The 16,970-nt window shown below is 39.3% G+C and overlaps 1 protein-coding gene across 4 annotated transcripts in view; it reads left to right on the top strand.

Moving 5' to 3' along the window:
- Gpd2 (glycerol-3-phosphate dehydrogenase 2) overlaps positions 1–16,970 on the top strand; it is a 134,857-nt gene that overhangs the window by 74,475 nt on the left and 43,412 nt on the right. The window lies entirely within an intron of this gene.

The following is a 16,970-nucleotide window of genomic DNA, read 5'->3' as shown; positions in this document are numbered from 1 at the left end:
TGGGAGGTAGGAGAGGGCACGAGCAGAAACAGGCTTGCTAGGGCTTGCCTGACTAGCCAGCCTAGCCTTCCACCCTCTACCTCCCCTAGAAAAGAACAACAAATTAAGAAAAACCTACCAAGCTCCAGGCTCTATGAGAGCCCCTGTCTCAAGGGAATAAGGTGAAGGCAACTGAGGGAGATGCTGATGTCTTCTCTGGCCTCTGCACAGATGTACATGCCACACACATGCAAAGAGAAAAATGAGGAACCATTGTGTTACAAGACCATAAGACAATCCAGTCATTTCAAAATGAATTCAGGCTTGAAGTAACTTTAAAATCCATGCTTACATTCATATACAGTTACCTATTTCAACGTAAACAGAAACAAGTTGTGTAATTCCTACCTAGAGAGACTCTTGATCCTAATGAGAAGATCATGCATATTCATAAAATGAAGTTTTCAATGATGTCAGAGTTGTATTAACTATGAACTCTCATTAGTATTACATCAACAGAGTTACATCAGCCACTGTGACTATGATGCCTTGGAAACATAGTGACCTGGACCAGTCGACTTTGTTATGAAGTTGGCCTAGGGGTTGATATAACCTTTACGGTCTGTTCACTACTGAACATCTAGAGGTACAAATTTCAAAAGATTTTGTCCTTATTTTATCCTTTTAATTTTGAGACAGAGTCTCACTCTGTAATTTGGGTTAGTCTGGAACTCTTTCTGTAGACCAGGCTAGCCTTGATTTCACAGAGATCCACCTGTTCCTGCCCCCCTGAGGTCTTGTATTAAAGGTGTGCTCTACTATGCCTAGCTCAAAAGTTTTTAATTACTCAGAGCCATAGTTAGTCCTAAATAAATTATGATAGCTACTGCATATGATTAAATGAAAATAAATTTCTCCAAAAAAGTTCCTACAAGCAGTAGAATACATCTTTCTTGCATTTTACTTGCTTGTTTTTGTTTTCAGAGGCATGCTCTTCCTATGTGGTCCAGCACGGCCTTGACATCTTCTCCCTACTCCCCGCCTCCTCACTGCTGGCTTTGCAGGTGTGCTCCAACACACATAGCTTCTCACACTTCCTGATGTTCTCTCATGGGCATTTTTGGGTATGGCATAAGTATGACCCACTGTGATATTTCACTGTTAACTGTTAAAAGACAAACTGATACATATGGAGGAATAACTGCTATCTTTTTAAATGTAGGCAGAGTAAATGTCAAGTTCCTCAGTTAAATCCATATGAAATGAAGGATACAAGTCACATACCAGATTTTTCCTCCAGTTACAATTTCTTATATTCTTTATTGAAACTATGTAATTCATGCCCTAGCTTTCTCTCTGAACCATAGCCCCATGTCTCCTGAAGCTCCTAATCCTTAGCTGCTAGAGACCTACTAGTTAGATCATCCTGGCTACAGTGTGTGCTTTAAGGATCCCAGAGTGGTGTCCAAGCCATTCTCTAAGAAAGCGGAAAAGGATTGAAAGTGTCTCTGCTTAGGGGCTTGGCAGTTTGTTAGATTACTTGACTGCTGCTGGGGCGTAGTCTGGTCCTGAGGAGCTTCTTTCCTCTGCTGTCAGCTTTAGTCCAGTCTTGTAGTTCCTCACAGTGTTGGCACATCCTGGTGATCTCCCAACACGGGAGACAGAGACAGCAGGATCAGGAATTCAAGATCATATTCTGCTACCTACTCAGTTCTAGGCCAGCCTGAGTTACGTAAGACCTTGCCTTCTGTGTGTGTGTGTGTTTTGAGACCAGTTCTCACTATGTAGCTCTGGCTGGCTTAGAACTCACAGAGATCTGCCTGTCTTTGACTCTGCAGTGCTGGGATTAAATGCACGTGCCACCACACCCAAGGCCAAGCCTTCAAAATAAAAATACTAGTTCCCAGAGTGGATTCCTGTTGCCTTGCCACTCGAGTTGGACTTTAGTCATCCAATCCTCTGCACAGAAAATGAGATATAATTAAAAATCATTAAATATTTAAAGTCATTAAATAACTCCATTAAACCTCTGTGAAATGGAATTGGGGAACAAAGTTATAGTTTTAAATTTTTCCTTTCTGCCAGTCGAGACACTGACCGAGAAAGATGTCCGTTCCTGTATACCTAACAATACTCATAAGTGCACCTTATGCACATATGAAAATAGCAACCCGAGGAAACTGTGTTGGCTTTCCCAGTGTAAATAAAAGGTGGTTACAGCCATGTTTCGAAGGGGGAATTAAAGCCTATCGCTGACTAGAATATTCATTTCTATTCCAGTTTCAAACTCCCAGCATACAAAGATGCATTCAGCTGGTGAGGGAGCAAAGCCAATTTAATCTCTGGCTCCCCTGAGGTAACTGTAGTTCACGGTCCTGCCCCCACTCCAACCTCAGCTATAATCCCTGGCTCCTGGAGGTAAAAATTCACTGAAGTGAGGAAAATTCTGCAGCAGGATATAATGATCCAAAATGACAGGGACAATAATGACAATGAATTTCATGTCTCCCAGTCATGAGCTGAAGATGCTTGACTAGGCTGACGTATACAATTAAATTGTTACAGGTACAGCAGGAGATTGCAGTTAGGGGTGTGCTTTGGGGAAAGTGTGCCTCTGGCAAAAGGCAGATTGTGGCATCTAGCCTCTTTGTTAGGAACAGCCTATTACTCCTGTAGGCATACACCGAGACTGTGTGCGTTAATAAAAGAGAGCCCAAGTTAAAGACAAGTCTTTTAAGGTGTTTATCTCCTTTGAAAGCTTAAAGGAAAATCAATTACTCAATACCTCAAAGGTGATTTTCTTTCCTTCTTTTTTTTTAAATGTTTCTTTTTCTTTTATTATGCTCCCCCCACCTCCTAATTGAGTTTTGAAATCAAAATGTACGATACCTGTAAGCAAAGAGGCTGAGCTTCTTGGAGTTACCCGCTTTAACACAGAGACACACTGATTTCTCCAGAGTAATGGAAATAGGCTGGTTAGATAACTGAACGTCGTTGATTTATGAAAAAGGCCTATGTTTTGAAGTATGGACTGCCTTTGCTGCTTAACACAGCTCTCTCAACTGGGATGTTGTCTCCCAGGTGGAGAGGTTGAGCTTCATTTACTGTGATTTAGGAAGAACACGCTATAACTCCTTTGTTTTTTACAATCAAATTCTTTAAAATTTCTACTTTTTGAGATTTAAATGTGTATAGCTTATGAATACAGTGGTCTATGTATGTGATTTAGAAATAACCATAACAGTTCAGGCTATATACTGATATTCACTTTACTTTTGAGGTACTCAGTTTTTCATTTTTTTAAAAATGTTTTCAAGATAAATATATCAATAGAAAAAATATTGAAATCTGAAAGGTGAACATTACCAGTTCTATAAGTATTGATTATTGGGATAACTGGAAAGAAACCAAGGTATTGATAAGAGAGATATTTTCTACGGCCACACTTCCCTGAATGCACCCTCATCTGGAGTAGAGGGATATGTCATCTTGGGGACTCAGATGGTCAAAATTTGGGACAATACAATAAAAACTTGTGAATATTATTTGTATGGTAGTGTCTTAAGTGAAAAAAAAACCCACCAAGTTCTATTTGCAAATAATCCCCATGGTTCTTACCATTTTCAGACTCTTCTTATAGAAAGTTTAAAATTACACGAATAGTTACACATAGACTAGAATAGGGCATGCATATGCTATATGTAAGTAATAGGGCATAACAGGACAGACTCTGGAATTTCCAGCCAGGCCTAGAGTCCAGCTTATTACCAGCCCTGAAGCTGTCTGCGATCGTCCCACATGCCATCATTCTTCCTGTTCCCTAGATATGAATCCGTCTTTTGTTTAGTATCTTAGCACACAGACAGTTTTCAGGAAAATACTATTTAGTTTTGTTTTTAAATTTTGTGAAGTAATTATTCAGTGTGCTGTGAAAGTTGCCGCAAAGCCTTTGCAGAGCAGATGGATGCACAGTGTGAACTAGATCCGGGCACTGTCGTTGTCTATGACCCAGACCGTCCTTACATATGCCCACCAGGAGAAACATACAGAGAGCTTCACCACGTCACCACATCTGAGTGAAGAACTGGGAGTAAGGGAATTAGCCATCGAAACAAACACAAATGAATGATTTATTTCAGTTTACGAGGTGGAATTAAAGCAGGATTGAAAGTGAATGGACTGTGAACTGAACCCCGTGGAGTCTTAGAAACAGGATGGTGCAGTTTGGTTGATGTTACCCTGGACAGCTGCTCAACAAATTTACTGTAGTTTGAATCACACACTGTGATCACTGTGTATCAGTGAATTAAGCTATTGACACTGGACTGGGTAGTGGTGGCACAAGGCTTTCATCCCAGCACTCGGATGGCAGAGGAGGTAGTTCTTTGTGAGTTCAAGGTCAGCCTGGTCTGTAGAGTGAGTTCTAGGGACTACACAGAGAAACCATGTCTCAGGGAAAAGCCAAAACAAAACAAAAACAAAACTAGTCTATGGTATCTAACTTATAGACTATTTTGAAGTTTAAATAAGCAAATAAATGGAAAAAGAACTCTAGAGACAAGTCATTTTCAGGCATTGCTGTTGGTTCTCTGGTTACCCTACCACATTTCTCTTTTTTATTGAGGATGTTCTGAAGTGAGTGTTAGTCCTACAAGCATCCACTTGTGTATTTAAATTTTCAAGATTTTTCCAAAAAAAAAAAAAAAACATTTGCCAAACCTCTTTGGGGAAAAGCACTGTGCCTATAAGCATGTTCCAAATAAGAGAAAATGTTTATAATTTCAGGATTTAAAACAAGATGTTTTCAAAAAGCTTTCATTAGAATTATTTACCTTTTTTTGATGTCAATTTAGAGCATATTTGTTTTTTAATATTTTGTCCATATACAATTTACACTTCTCCATTAACTGCATAGTTGTTCATCTTGATTCCCTACTGTCCCCTCCCTGTTGCATTGCTCTTCCTGTGTTCTGTGGGTTACATAAACGAAGCTGACACCACTGCTCATATAGCAGGCATTTTTTTTTTCCTTTTGCCCTCAAATGCTGCCTTTTTGCCATTCAGTGTATCTGGATACCAACTAATGCTAAATGAAATTTGACATATCCCCCTAAGAAACAAAACTTATAAACTGTGGCTTCAAAGGAAACCTTGAATAAATAGGACACACTCTGTCCACCCAGGCTAACATCCAGCATATGCTTCAGCTTCCTGATGACGCGGCAGAGGAGCAGAGCCCCCAGGAAACTTGGCAATTGTTTATTGCTCACTTGGCAAGCATGTATTCAACACCAGGCTTTCATTCTCTTATAGTCATTTAAACACACACACACACACACACACACACACACACACACACACCCGATCAGGTGTAACATCCTGAGATAGCAGTTAACCATATTGCACCTTGTATATAAAAGCCCAAAAGCTCAGTATGTATAAAGTTGCCTGAGTGGATAGATCTGGTGGCTTCAGGAGCAAGCTGTCTTCCTCTCCCACGCTTGCTCAAATGGCTCTTGGAGAGGGGAGTCGGGGAGAGGATCAAAGGCAAAAGCTATTATGTTATAAACCTGTGTATTTGCCCTCTCGGTTTGCTTACTTTTCCTAAAGTAAATATGGAACCTATTAACTAGTCATTGTATCTGCCAGTAACATAAAATTATGAACCTATGGGTTTTGAAATAATTCACTATATATGTGGCAGATATTTTGTCCAACTCTTCACCCTTATGACCAACAGTGTTTTGCTTTTGTATAACAGTACGTTTTCTAAGTAATTTTCCTAAGTCATTTTAGTCAACCGACCCCTATATATGTAAGCTGAGATAGGATATTATGATCCATGTATTTCAGGAAGGAAGGAAGGGAGAATGCAGCTGTATTTATATAAATCTTTGGGACAATGTTTCGGATACATGAAGTTGTGAAGGTATTGGTTGGTTGAAATAATAACATTACAGATGAATATTTTTCTATAATGACTTCTATCCGCCATTGATATCTTCTTTCCTTTCTCGTTGCTATGATAAAGCACATCACCAAGGAACTGTAGGGGGAAAAGGGCTCGTTTTGGCTTACATTCTACAGGTATCTGTCGTAGCCAGAAAGACATCATAGGTAAGGAAAGTATTGGTGGCAGGGACAGGAAATTGGCTAATCACAGAGAGTAAATGGGGAGTGGGGGGTGGGCTATGAAAACTGGAGGCTTTCTCCCAGTGGCCCACTTTCTGCAGCGAGGCTCTCCTAAAGGGTCTACAACTTGTCCAGGCAACACCAGCTGGGAACCAATGTTCAAATACTTGAGCCCATGGGGATCATTTCACATGCAAACCACAATTAGTTCTTTAATTCATCGCACACTTATAAACATAATGAGGCGCTGAAGCAATGGCCGCTTTTCAGAGGAACTGAATTCCATCGCAAGCACCCATATGGCAGCTCACAACTCTGACTCCAGTCCCGGGGTATTTGAGCCCTCATCTGGTATCCAGGGGCACTGTGTGCATGTAGTGCACAGACATACATGCAAGCAAAACACGCATATACACAAAATAATAACCTTTCATTTTTCTTTCTTTCCCTCCCTCATCTATCTATCTATCTATCTATCTATCTATCTATCTATCTATCTATCTATCTATCAATTTATTTTCTTTGAGACAGTTTCTCTGTGTAGCCCTAGTTGTCCTGTAACTCACTCCAGACCTGGCTGGCCTTAAACTCAGAGATCCGCCTGCCTCTGCCTCCTGAGTGCTGGGAGTGTGCCACCACATCCCCCACATTTCTTTAAAAATTAAAAAAAAAGACATTTCAATAAGACATGTTTTTATTATCTATAGAAAAGAAATGAGAATCATACAACACAACAACTGCTCCTTTCCAAACTTACTAGGCTAACTTATGGCCAGTCTTCACCTGTATTCTGTCTTCTCTCCAGAACTCCACAAAAGCTAAATCCTAGAACAATATGTATTGATAGTTTCTTGCTTCCGTCTTGGGACCCGAACCCAGGGCCTTCATTGTGTATGCTGTGCCAGAACAGTATTGTTGAGTTATAGCTCAGTCCTTAGTCTATGCCCTTAAGGGTAAAGATTCTACTTTAAATATAACCACAATTCAGTGTTTAATAATATATCTTAATAGCTAGCATTTCTGGTTGCATTCATATATCCTTTGTGGCTGCATAATAGTAATAAACTTTTGAATGAGAATTTATTTTATGAATTTAATTTATAAATCAGACAAGATTTCCCAGAGATAATGGGGGCATGCCAATAATGTCAGCGCTCAAGGGGTGAAGGCTGATGGTTGAAATAAGAAGCCATTGTGGGCAACACTGTTTGCTTCTTCATATACAAAACAAAGCAAGGTGTGAATGTAGTTTAGAGACAGGTCAATGATTAAGAGCACTTGTTCTTGCAGAGGACCTGGGTTTGGTTCCCTGCCTCCCTATGGTGAGGCACAGCCATCTGTTACCTCAGTTCCAGGGTATCTTATGCCCTCCCTTACCTCCATGGGCAACAGGCACACAGGTGGTGCATACACACCTACACATACACACATACATATGCACATACCTACCTGCACACAGGCAAAACACTGATATATGTAAAATAAAATTAAGTTTAAAATATATTGAATTAAGGTAGCCAGGCTTGGCATCAGGTACCTTTAGCATTGAACCATCTAACTTCCCCCACCCCCACTCTTCTCTCTCTCTCTCTCTCTCTCTCTCTCTCTCTCTCTCTCTCTCTCTCTCTGTCTGTCTCTGTCTCTTTCTTTCTCTTCCTTGTCATCCTCATGTTTCTCATCACATGGCAGGCATGGATTTCTCACAGGATACTCAGACTTCTTCATTGGCAGCTGGCTTATGTCACAGAACACATAAGGGCCCAAAGCATTCTTCTCTTGGAATCATAGTGTCACTTTTACACCTTGCTAACTGAATTGAGTCCCAGAGGCCACCAGATTTAAGGGTCAGGATGATACAAGAGGAAGAAAAACAGGAGGTAGAGTTTATTGGGTAGAGAAGGAGTGGCTTTGCTGGCACCTTTTAAGGAGGCACAATCAAACTGTTTTGCCAGAAATCCTCTAGGAGGGCATGTGGGTATCTTCTGCACATGCTTGGACCTCACACCCTTCTTCAACCATTGTTGCTTAACTAATTGAAATATTCCATTAGAGCTTGGGGATTTAAAAATAGTTCTTTTCTGATTCTGTTTTTATTTATTAATTCAGCTAATTATAATTTCTTTGTTTCAACCTTTTGCTTCATTTAGAAACCTTGCATATAGATATGCCCTGTTTTGCTTCTTTCCTTTTATTTATGAGTGTTCAAAAGTACTCGGCAGGCAGAGGCAGGCGGATCTCTGTGAGTTCGAGACCAGCCTGGTCTACAGAGCTAGTTCCAGAACAGGCTCCAAAGCCACAGAGAAACCCTGTCTCGAAAAAACAAAAAAAAAAAGAAAAAAAAGAAAAAAAAAGAAAGAAAGCAAAAGTAATGGCAAAGTAGTTTTCCATGGTTTTTGTAAAAGTATTGAAATTGTTTCAGGGAGTAGCAATATGTTCTCAATTAGATGTTGTATATTTGCTGAGTCTATCCATTAGCGATACCGATGTTCACATTGTCAGTTCCGAAAGGTGGCTCCTGAGCACTTCTGATTTCTGTAAGCGACCTGACATGGTAGATGTGCTCTTCCCTAGGTCAAGGTATTTGGAACTTCCCATGAAACTTTCCCATGCTCCTCTTTTTATAAAAACAAACCAAGCCATTTTGTTTAATTAATTAATTAATTAATTGATTAATTTATTGTGTATGGACACATGCTGTGGTGGCATACAGAGGCTAGAGGACAACTTGCAGGAATGAGTTTTCTACTTTTACCACAAGGATTCTGGGACCTTCACTCAGGTCACAAAGCCTCTTGCCAGGTACCTTTATGAGATTAGCCATCATTGGAAGTAGCCATTTCTCTAAGGAAGACATGTTGGGGAATGATCACTAGCAACTGGATATTCATTGATGGTTGGTTCTTTTTTTAAGTCTTTCAATAGAGTTAGGTTTTGTTTTGCTTTTAAAGATATTCTCTTGCTGTACAGTCTGTGCTGGCTCCTGCTTCTGTCTTCTGAGTGCTGGGACTATTATAGGCATGTGCCACCATGCCTGACTTGTAGATTTCTTTTTTAAATTATTTTATTTTTTAAGGGTACAATATAATCACATCATTTACCCCTTCCCTTTCCTCTCTCCAAATCTTCCTACATACTGCTGCTGTGGAAACCCTTCAGTCAATAGTCTTTCAGCAGCCCACGTCGGGCATGGTCTCAGGTACTATAAATGCAGACAAAAAGTGTATGCAAATTTCTCGGCTGCTGGTTTTGGTTCCAGTTCCCAATGCACGCAGAGGACTGAGGATCACTACTCTTTCTGTAAGTTTATCCCCAGATAAATAAACCTTTGTTATAATCCAGGCTATTGTGGAACTCTCTTGTACGCCTACAAAACACAATTTAATTTTATTTTCAGTTTTATTACTGTCATTAGGGTATGTATCAATGAATACATAGAAATCATTCTCTTTTGAAGATACATCACATAGTTCCTGTTACTGTGGTTATGCCACCAAGTGAATTAGCAAAATTCATTTTATTTTTGCCTTAGACCATTATAGATATGTCTTCTTAAAGTTATATTTTAAAATTACATAAAATGCAAGGCTTAAGAGTTCATGTCAATAATTATTCAAGCAGGGAGAGATTTTTCTTTCTTATTTTCCCTTTCTTCTCAAAGTTAATAATTATTTTACATGTGTGTATGTGTGCTCGTGTGTGTGTGTGTATGGACACGTGTGGTCCATGTTTGTGCAGGTATGCATGTCCACACGCACATGTGCAGGCCAGAGGAGGACTAAAGTGTCCTGCTTTATTGCTGTCTGCCTAATTCCTCTGAGACAGGGTCTCTCACTGAACGGGTTGTAGGATGGTGGCCGGCAAGTCCCAGTGATTCTCCTGTCTGTTTGCTACTATGTTGGAGTAACAAACACCCATGGTCATGCCTGGCTTTTTAATGTGAGGGCTGTGGATTCAAACTCAGGTTTTCATGCTTACATAGAAAAACCTCTTACTTAGCCACCTTCCCATGCTCCTAATAATTAGTCTTAGAATTTTAATATATTCTTTAATTGTGAATCATAGTGGAAGATACTCATTGCCAGCCTCTGGCCTCCATCCTCAAGTTCATACATGACTGTACTTGTACAGGCACATGTATACGTGCACCGCACACAATACCCATGTGTACACAGTGTTAGATATGGATCAGTAAACCATACGGCTGAATTATTTTTCATTTGATAAATGAAAATGAATCTTGCTTTCTTTCTTCAGATGCCATAAAAATGGCACACCTACCAGGTTCATCTCTATAGAAAACTTAAAATTAGTCTTTGAGTCTGAAATGCTATTATTATCATTATACAAAATATGCTCTGATTTGTTTAAATTTGCTAAAACCTAGTTCTTATTATCTGCTTGTGCTGAATGCCAATCTCCTTAGTCAGATTCAGTGCTCATGTTAATTATAGTCTTTTGAATAGATGGGCCGGCCTTACACTAATACATAAAATTATATACTTGTTGGAAAAAAATCTCATTTTGATATGGATCATATAATAGTACATTTAAAAATTTTAGAGATGATGCTAATTAATTCTAGTTTGAGGTTAAGATTTGAAGATTCAGGAGGCTTCCTTCTTTTGTTTTAGAGACCTTGGGGAAAATACACGGTCAGGTACAGACCGTGCTCCGAGTGCTGCGTTTTGAAACTTAATGTAAATTTCCAGTTGTGTTCATCTCAAAGTACTGCTTCAGAAATACAGTATGGGACACATTTAGGAAGAAGGGAAGTAAGAAAGATTTGACAAAGTTAAAGACACAAATAGAAGATAAAATACTGTAATAACTGATCATCAGGAAACTGTAAGGATTGGTGTTTAAGGAACTGATTTTTTTTTTTTTTACTTTGTTATACAGTTTAATGCCTAGCTAACTGTTGGTGGGATTGGTAGGTGTTCAAGTTCTAACCACTGTTAATGTTAGTGCTAGCAGCCTTTCTGGGTAATCCATTGTATTTGTCTAGGAAAATGCTTAGCAAAGGCAGAAAGGGGGTGGGGTTCAAACAATTTATTTTGGAGTTCTTGCCGATGGTGGGGAGCAGCTGTCTTGGTGGAACAGAAAGTCAGACTAGTAATACGCACTTGGCCACCTATGGAACAGCAATAATAGCAAGAGTATTAGTTCAATTCCAAAACCCTAAACTGCAGTTTCAATTACCCTTCTACAAGCAAGCGCTAGACATGTAATAGGAAGCTGTGAAAGATGGGGCCAGTGTCACTCTTCCTTGGTTAAAGGCTCTTGCCACCCAGTGATGACATAACTGGGTTTGATCTCTGGAACCCACATGATGGCAGAAGGGAGAACTGACTCCGCAGAGTTGTGCTCTGACTTCCATACTCGAAATGTGGCATGAACCCTCTTTACCTAATAATAATAATAATAATAATAATAATAATAATAATAAAAACTAAGTCTAAAATAAGGTAAGTTGTGCAAAAGTCACTGAGAGAGACCTAGCCCTTGTGAATATAAGTAACACCTTGACAGATTATACTCTACCGATTATACAAGATTTATTATTTCCAGATAACAATTTTCAAAGCAGTTTGATTACTTACTCAGATCGTACTTTCCATTAATAAAATACTTGTTAGATTAGTCACAGAAAGTATGGGCTACATACCACCTACTTTTAAAAGCTCACCTTTGTTTACAAACATGACTGTACAAGCAAACATGCTAATTATATGAGAATATATGTCATTGTGTAAGGCAAGATCATATTCAACTATACACATATAAACATGCTAGCTATATGAAATATGTATGTCTCATGTAAAGCAAGATCATAAACATGACTGTACACATATAAACATGCTAGCTATATGAAATAGGTATGTCTGTTACATAAATCAAGATAATAAACATGACTGTACACATATAAATATGCTGATTATATGAAATATGTGTGTCTGTTATCTAAAGCTAGATCATACTCATGACTGTACACATACAAGTATGCTAGTTAAATGAAATATGTATGTCTAGTATGTAAAGTAAGATTAATATTTTAAGAAATATTTTCTAGTGTATTTTTTCTCATTATATCTATGGGTAAAATTTATATCATCATGCTCTTTAAATATAAACAGAACAATTTTTTTCACTCACTTAGGTCAAATTTTAGAGTAATAGAAGACATCATTAAAAAAGCTAAGCATAAACATTATTAGCGCAAGCATAATGAAATACGTATACAATTTAGAGTAATATTTAAAGTAATATAAATACCTAGATGCAATTAAACACCTTACTCACTAAAGTCTAATTATTTTAATTTGCTGTTTAATTTAATCTTGGCCCTGTCTGCTTCCTACCCTACCCAAATGTGAACAGAATGAATTTACCCCATAAATTTTAATTTCGGCTTCTCCTTTCTCCATTTTGTTTCTATGGCTCTCAGTCCCTCCAGCTCTTAACTACACCCAGGTTGTAGCTGAAGGTCCCCTGTGCCAGGGCTTCTCTATGAGCCAGCTGCCCTGGCTCTGCCCACTCTGGAGAAGGTCTTTCAGTGATGTATGCACTTTCTCCTGTAGAGTTCAGACTATGTGCCCTTGTTAACGGTCTTTGAGCTCTGGCATGTTCACCATCATTTTTATAAATATTAAACCTAAATTTTCAAGGAAATCAGGTTGGTTTATGACCCCAGAAAGTCTTGAGATTATTCATAGTTTAGGATTTGCCCTGAACATTGCTCTCCACAAAGTACACAAAATCATGTTGGAAGTTCTGGGTGTAACCAACATCAACAAACAACATCATTGAGTAGTAAGGGAAAGAAAGGTTTGGGAAAGAAGTGATTTGTATTGGCGTGTGTGACCTGTGTTTGATGAGGGATTCATGCCCTGTCTAGGAACCCACAGAACCAGGCATTTGAACTAACTCACGATCCATAAAGCTACAGCGCTTTGCATCAGGTGGAGAATCTGTTCCCTGGAAAAAAGAAAAGGCCTCTAGACACTGTTGCCTCAGGTTTTCTCATTGAGCCTCACCTTCTGCCAAAGGGAAATTTTTAAGGACTCGGGGATTAAAGGAAGGAATGCCGAGTGAGCAGGAAGCCAGGAGGGAGCCTCCCCTGCACAGGAAAAGGATGGGACAAGGAGGTGTAAGTCCCGGTCCAGTGTGCACCACTTTGCTTCCTTTTCCTTCAGAACTCCCAGTATCCACTACCTAGGTTTTCTTATTTTGTTCGTCATTGTCTTTGTGGTTTGACTCTATATTTGTAAGTCTACGCTTTCTGGTTTCTTGTAAAATATATAGCACGAGAATGAATGAATGAAGTAACCTCAAGTGTTTCTAAGTTCTGTTTTAAGAATAATCTAGATCTTTAAAACTTCAATAAGGAAAAAAGTCTGTGATTGCCCAACTGGTTTATGTCAGCGTTTTGGAAAGCATAGTAGTCTTTAGAGCAGTATTAGTGATGTAAACCCCCTGGAGTCTTAAGAATGCCTGGTGCATGCTAATTTTGTACTTATCCAGGTGGAAGAAGGAGAGGAATAGCCAAAGCTATAGATAGAACAAAGGCATGTCAATTGCAACCTGGTCGCAGTTTGGGCCCAACTCTCCTCACCAATCCCATACCGTGACATTGGTAGTTTATTTATTTATTTTTAACCTGTATCATATTAAGATCTAACTTTGACAAATTGCATTTTGATTTATAGTCTGTGCTTTTGGCTTGTGCTTTAATGGCATTAGCCAACTCTAGACACAGAATGAATTCATTATGTACCTTATGTATGTAAGTAGTAATACTTCCTTTTAATGAACATACGGTCACATCAAAGTGCTGTCGAGAGTGTTTCACAAAAGCATCTTTGTGCAGTGCTCCTCCGAAGTTTGTCGAAGACTAATATGCTGTATTTTAAGTTGCATTTTAATGGTGTAATTTATTATAATTTTGCTCTCTCTTTAAGGTGAATAGTCTAGTATCGTCTGTTTGAGTCTTGATTCTTAAGAGGCTTACATTTTTAATTAGAATTCAACATTTTGACATTATAAATTTTATTTGTGACCAGATGAGTTAAGAGTCCACAAAGTAAATTGACTTTGAATCTGTAAACTGAGCTTTTGTTGCTGACAATGAATAGATAGGTCACTTTTCATATTGCCTGTTGATGAGAAATTCACAGAACCTACTTATTGCAGCCCTTTGGGGCAGCTCTAAGCCTTGGCAATGTCAGCTAACAAGGCTCTTCTTTTAAACATTTGTTTCATTTTCTCTTTATTTATATGTATGTGTGTGTCTGAGTGAGTGTGTGTGTGTGTGTTTGCAGAAGACAGAAGACATCATCAGATCTACTAGAGTCCCTTTGGCTTACAGTGATTGTAAGCCACAGGATGTCAGTGCTGGGAACGAAGCTTGTGTCCTCTGCAAGAGTAGCCAGCACTATTGACCATGAAATCGTCTCTCTAGTCCCATGAACAAAGTTCTCATTCTTAAAGTGTGGGAACATTTTGACATTTGAAGACAGGGCTCTTATGGCCAGATGGTAGCGAAGTGAATCAATCACTAGATGGGTTTAATGTCCATCCGGGCTCTGAGAAGCCTTCCATGGTGAGGAGCCTTGAGTGACAGCCACACTGAGTGTCCACCCTGTTCCCATCAGTGTACGGCTCTGGTCAGGACAGTGGTCTTTTCAGTGGAATCAAAGGCATGATGGTAATCAACTTTCTGCTGCAGGAAGGGGTCTGCGTAAGGCAAACCAGGTAATCCTTTGTGGTGGTGAGAAGCCAGTCCTTGGGAGAAAGACTAGGCAGAATGTTCAGGCTCTATGGGAACAGGGAGGGCATGGAGGCAGGAAGACTTGTGTTTGGTATTTATTTATTGTGAACTGGACTGTCGCTGCAGGAACCACTAGACCCCTGTGGTCTGAAGGTAAACAACAGTTTGGGGCAGGTGATCACTTTGGACAGGTGGGGGCTCCGAGTAAACGGTCAGGTGTGGTGAAGGCTGACTGTGGAGCCTGCCCGTTGAAGGTCGGCAAGAATGACACAGGACAAGGTGACCTGGACTGTCTTAGGGACTAATAGGATTGTTCTGTCACAATAACCAGCATTTCGAGAGAGACCTTGGGAATTGCCAGGGGCCTGGACAAGAAGCTCTACACACAGAAACACAGTATTCAATTCTTTTTACTTTTTGTTGTAAAATGAAAGCGTAAACATTGGTGAGAGTGGTATATCCCAGATTTATGCTTAAAACTTGAGAGTGAACTAACATTTTTATTTTGATGAGGAGTCATATAATATCTTATATTTGTAACTTATTTTTTTAAATTGTAGTGTTTAGAAGCCTAAGGTGCTAGTTTTGGGGTACTATATACACATATATATTTTAACTTGAGTCTCATTACATATTAGTACTTCATAGATAAAGAGAACATCATTTCATCATTTTTAACATTAACTGAAACCTTTTTTTCTTTGAAAGAGCTATTTGGATTTTTTTTTTCTTTTTGAGACAGGGTTTTGCTAGGTAACCTCTACCGGTCTGAAATTTCTAATCCTGCTGTCTCAGCTTCCAGGAACAAGGGTTTATAGACTTGTGCCACTATTTTAAGCAAGAACTGTTCATGGTATTGTTTTATTGTAATTTATGTAATAGTTTATCTAAACAACAGCTTATTTATTGAATCATTTCATTTGTAACCTCAGATAATTATTGAGTGTAAATTCCAAGCTGTAGATTATTGGAAACGTTTTTCTCCAGTCCAGGGAAATATTGATTACATATGTAGCGATTTCCCCCCTCCTGCTATCCCAAAGGGGGACGTTCTATATTACATGTTTATTTTATTTTCATCAACATATTTGTTTTCATATATGGCTATGGCGTTTGGCACATTATTTGCTGTATAGTTACAGTATTGATAGCCTTTCCTTGTTAACTGTGTTGTACATAAACACCATGTCTTTTTGTCTGGAAGACAATTCAGATATTCTGTTATTAGCAGGGAGTGAAATTAGACTGCAATTTTATAGTATTTTCATCTCTGCACCGTGTTTGCCTGAGCATAAATATTGGTAAAGGCCCAGGACACCTGATTGTTCATTTCCCTCCGGTGATCAGGCTATGCTAAGTTGATTGGCATTAGAACAACTCAGTCTGTAAATTGATTACTTTGAACAAACCAAACAAGCAGGAAACAAAGCCTCACTACCTCCCTGCTTGCCAGGCATTGTCCTAGCCAGAGACCAAGTCTTGCGTGGTGCTGGGGCATAGAGTTCTTCCCCTTCTTCATTCTGCCAAGAAGCTAAACATCCCATGAAATCAGTGACTCGGGCTGCTGTTCAAACAGGAGGTTCCGAAATAAAATGTATGATAGTAATCAAATTAAGATAAAGATTTTGTCAGTAAAGGTTCAGACAGTGCTAGGATGTAGTTGAGTTGATAGTTTTTGTTTATTTGGACTCCCCCACCCCCAACATACACAAAGCCCTGGTTTCATCCCAGAACCCTGTAAGCTGGTTGGTAGCACACCTCTATAATCCTAGCACTTGGGAGGTGGAGGTAGAATATTTTTCATTTGAACATTATGTAAAAGGAGAGATAAGATCAATTTACTAAAAGGCAATCTTTGCTGAAAAAAATTAAGAAACTACCACAGTCATGTGTTCTCAATTTGATCATTTCAGAGGCTTAGTCGGGGGGCAGAGAAGTTGCTCTCAGCTGCAGTTTCAGACGAGAAAGCCGACCGTGGGAGGCTCTGAGCCTAGTGGTGGTGGGCAGGGTCCCGACCAGGTGTGGCCAGTTTTCAGGCCCACTCTCCCTGGAGAATGCCAACTCTTTTTAAACAGGCTTTTCAGATAATCTG

This window comes from Microtus pennsylvanicus, chromosome 9 (genome assembly GCF_037038515.1).
Source record: "Microtus pennsylvanicus isolate mMicPen1 chromosome 9, mMicPen1.hap1, whole genome shotgun sequence".
In the NCBI taxonomy this organism is placed as follows: Eukaryota; Metazoa; Chordata; class Mammalia; order Rodentia; family Cricetidae; genus Microtus; species Microtus pennsylvanicus.
Note: the sequence above shows the minus strand (reverse complement) of the source record. Positions and strands in the feature narration are given on the sequence as shown.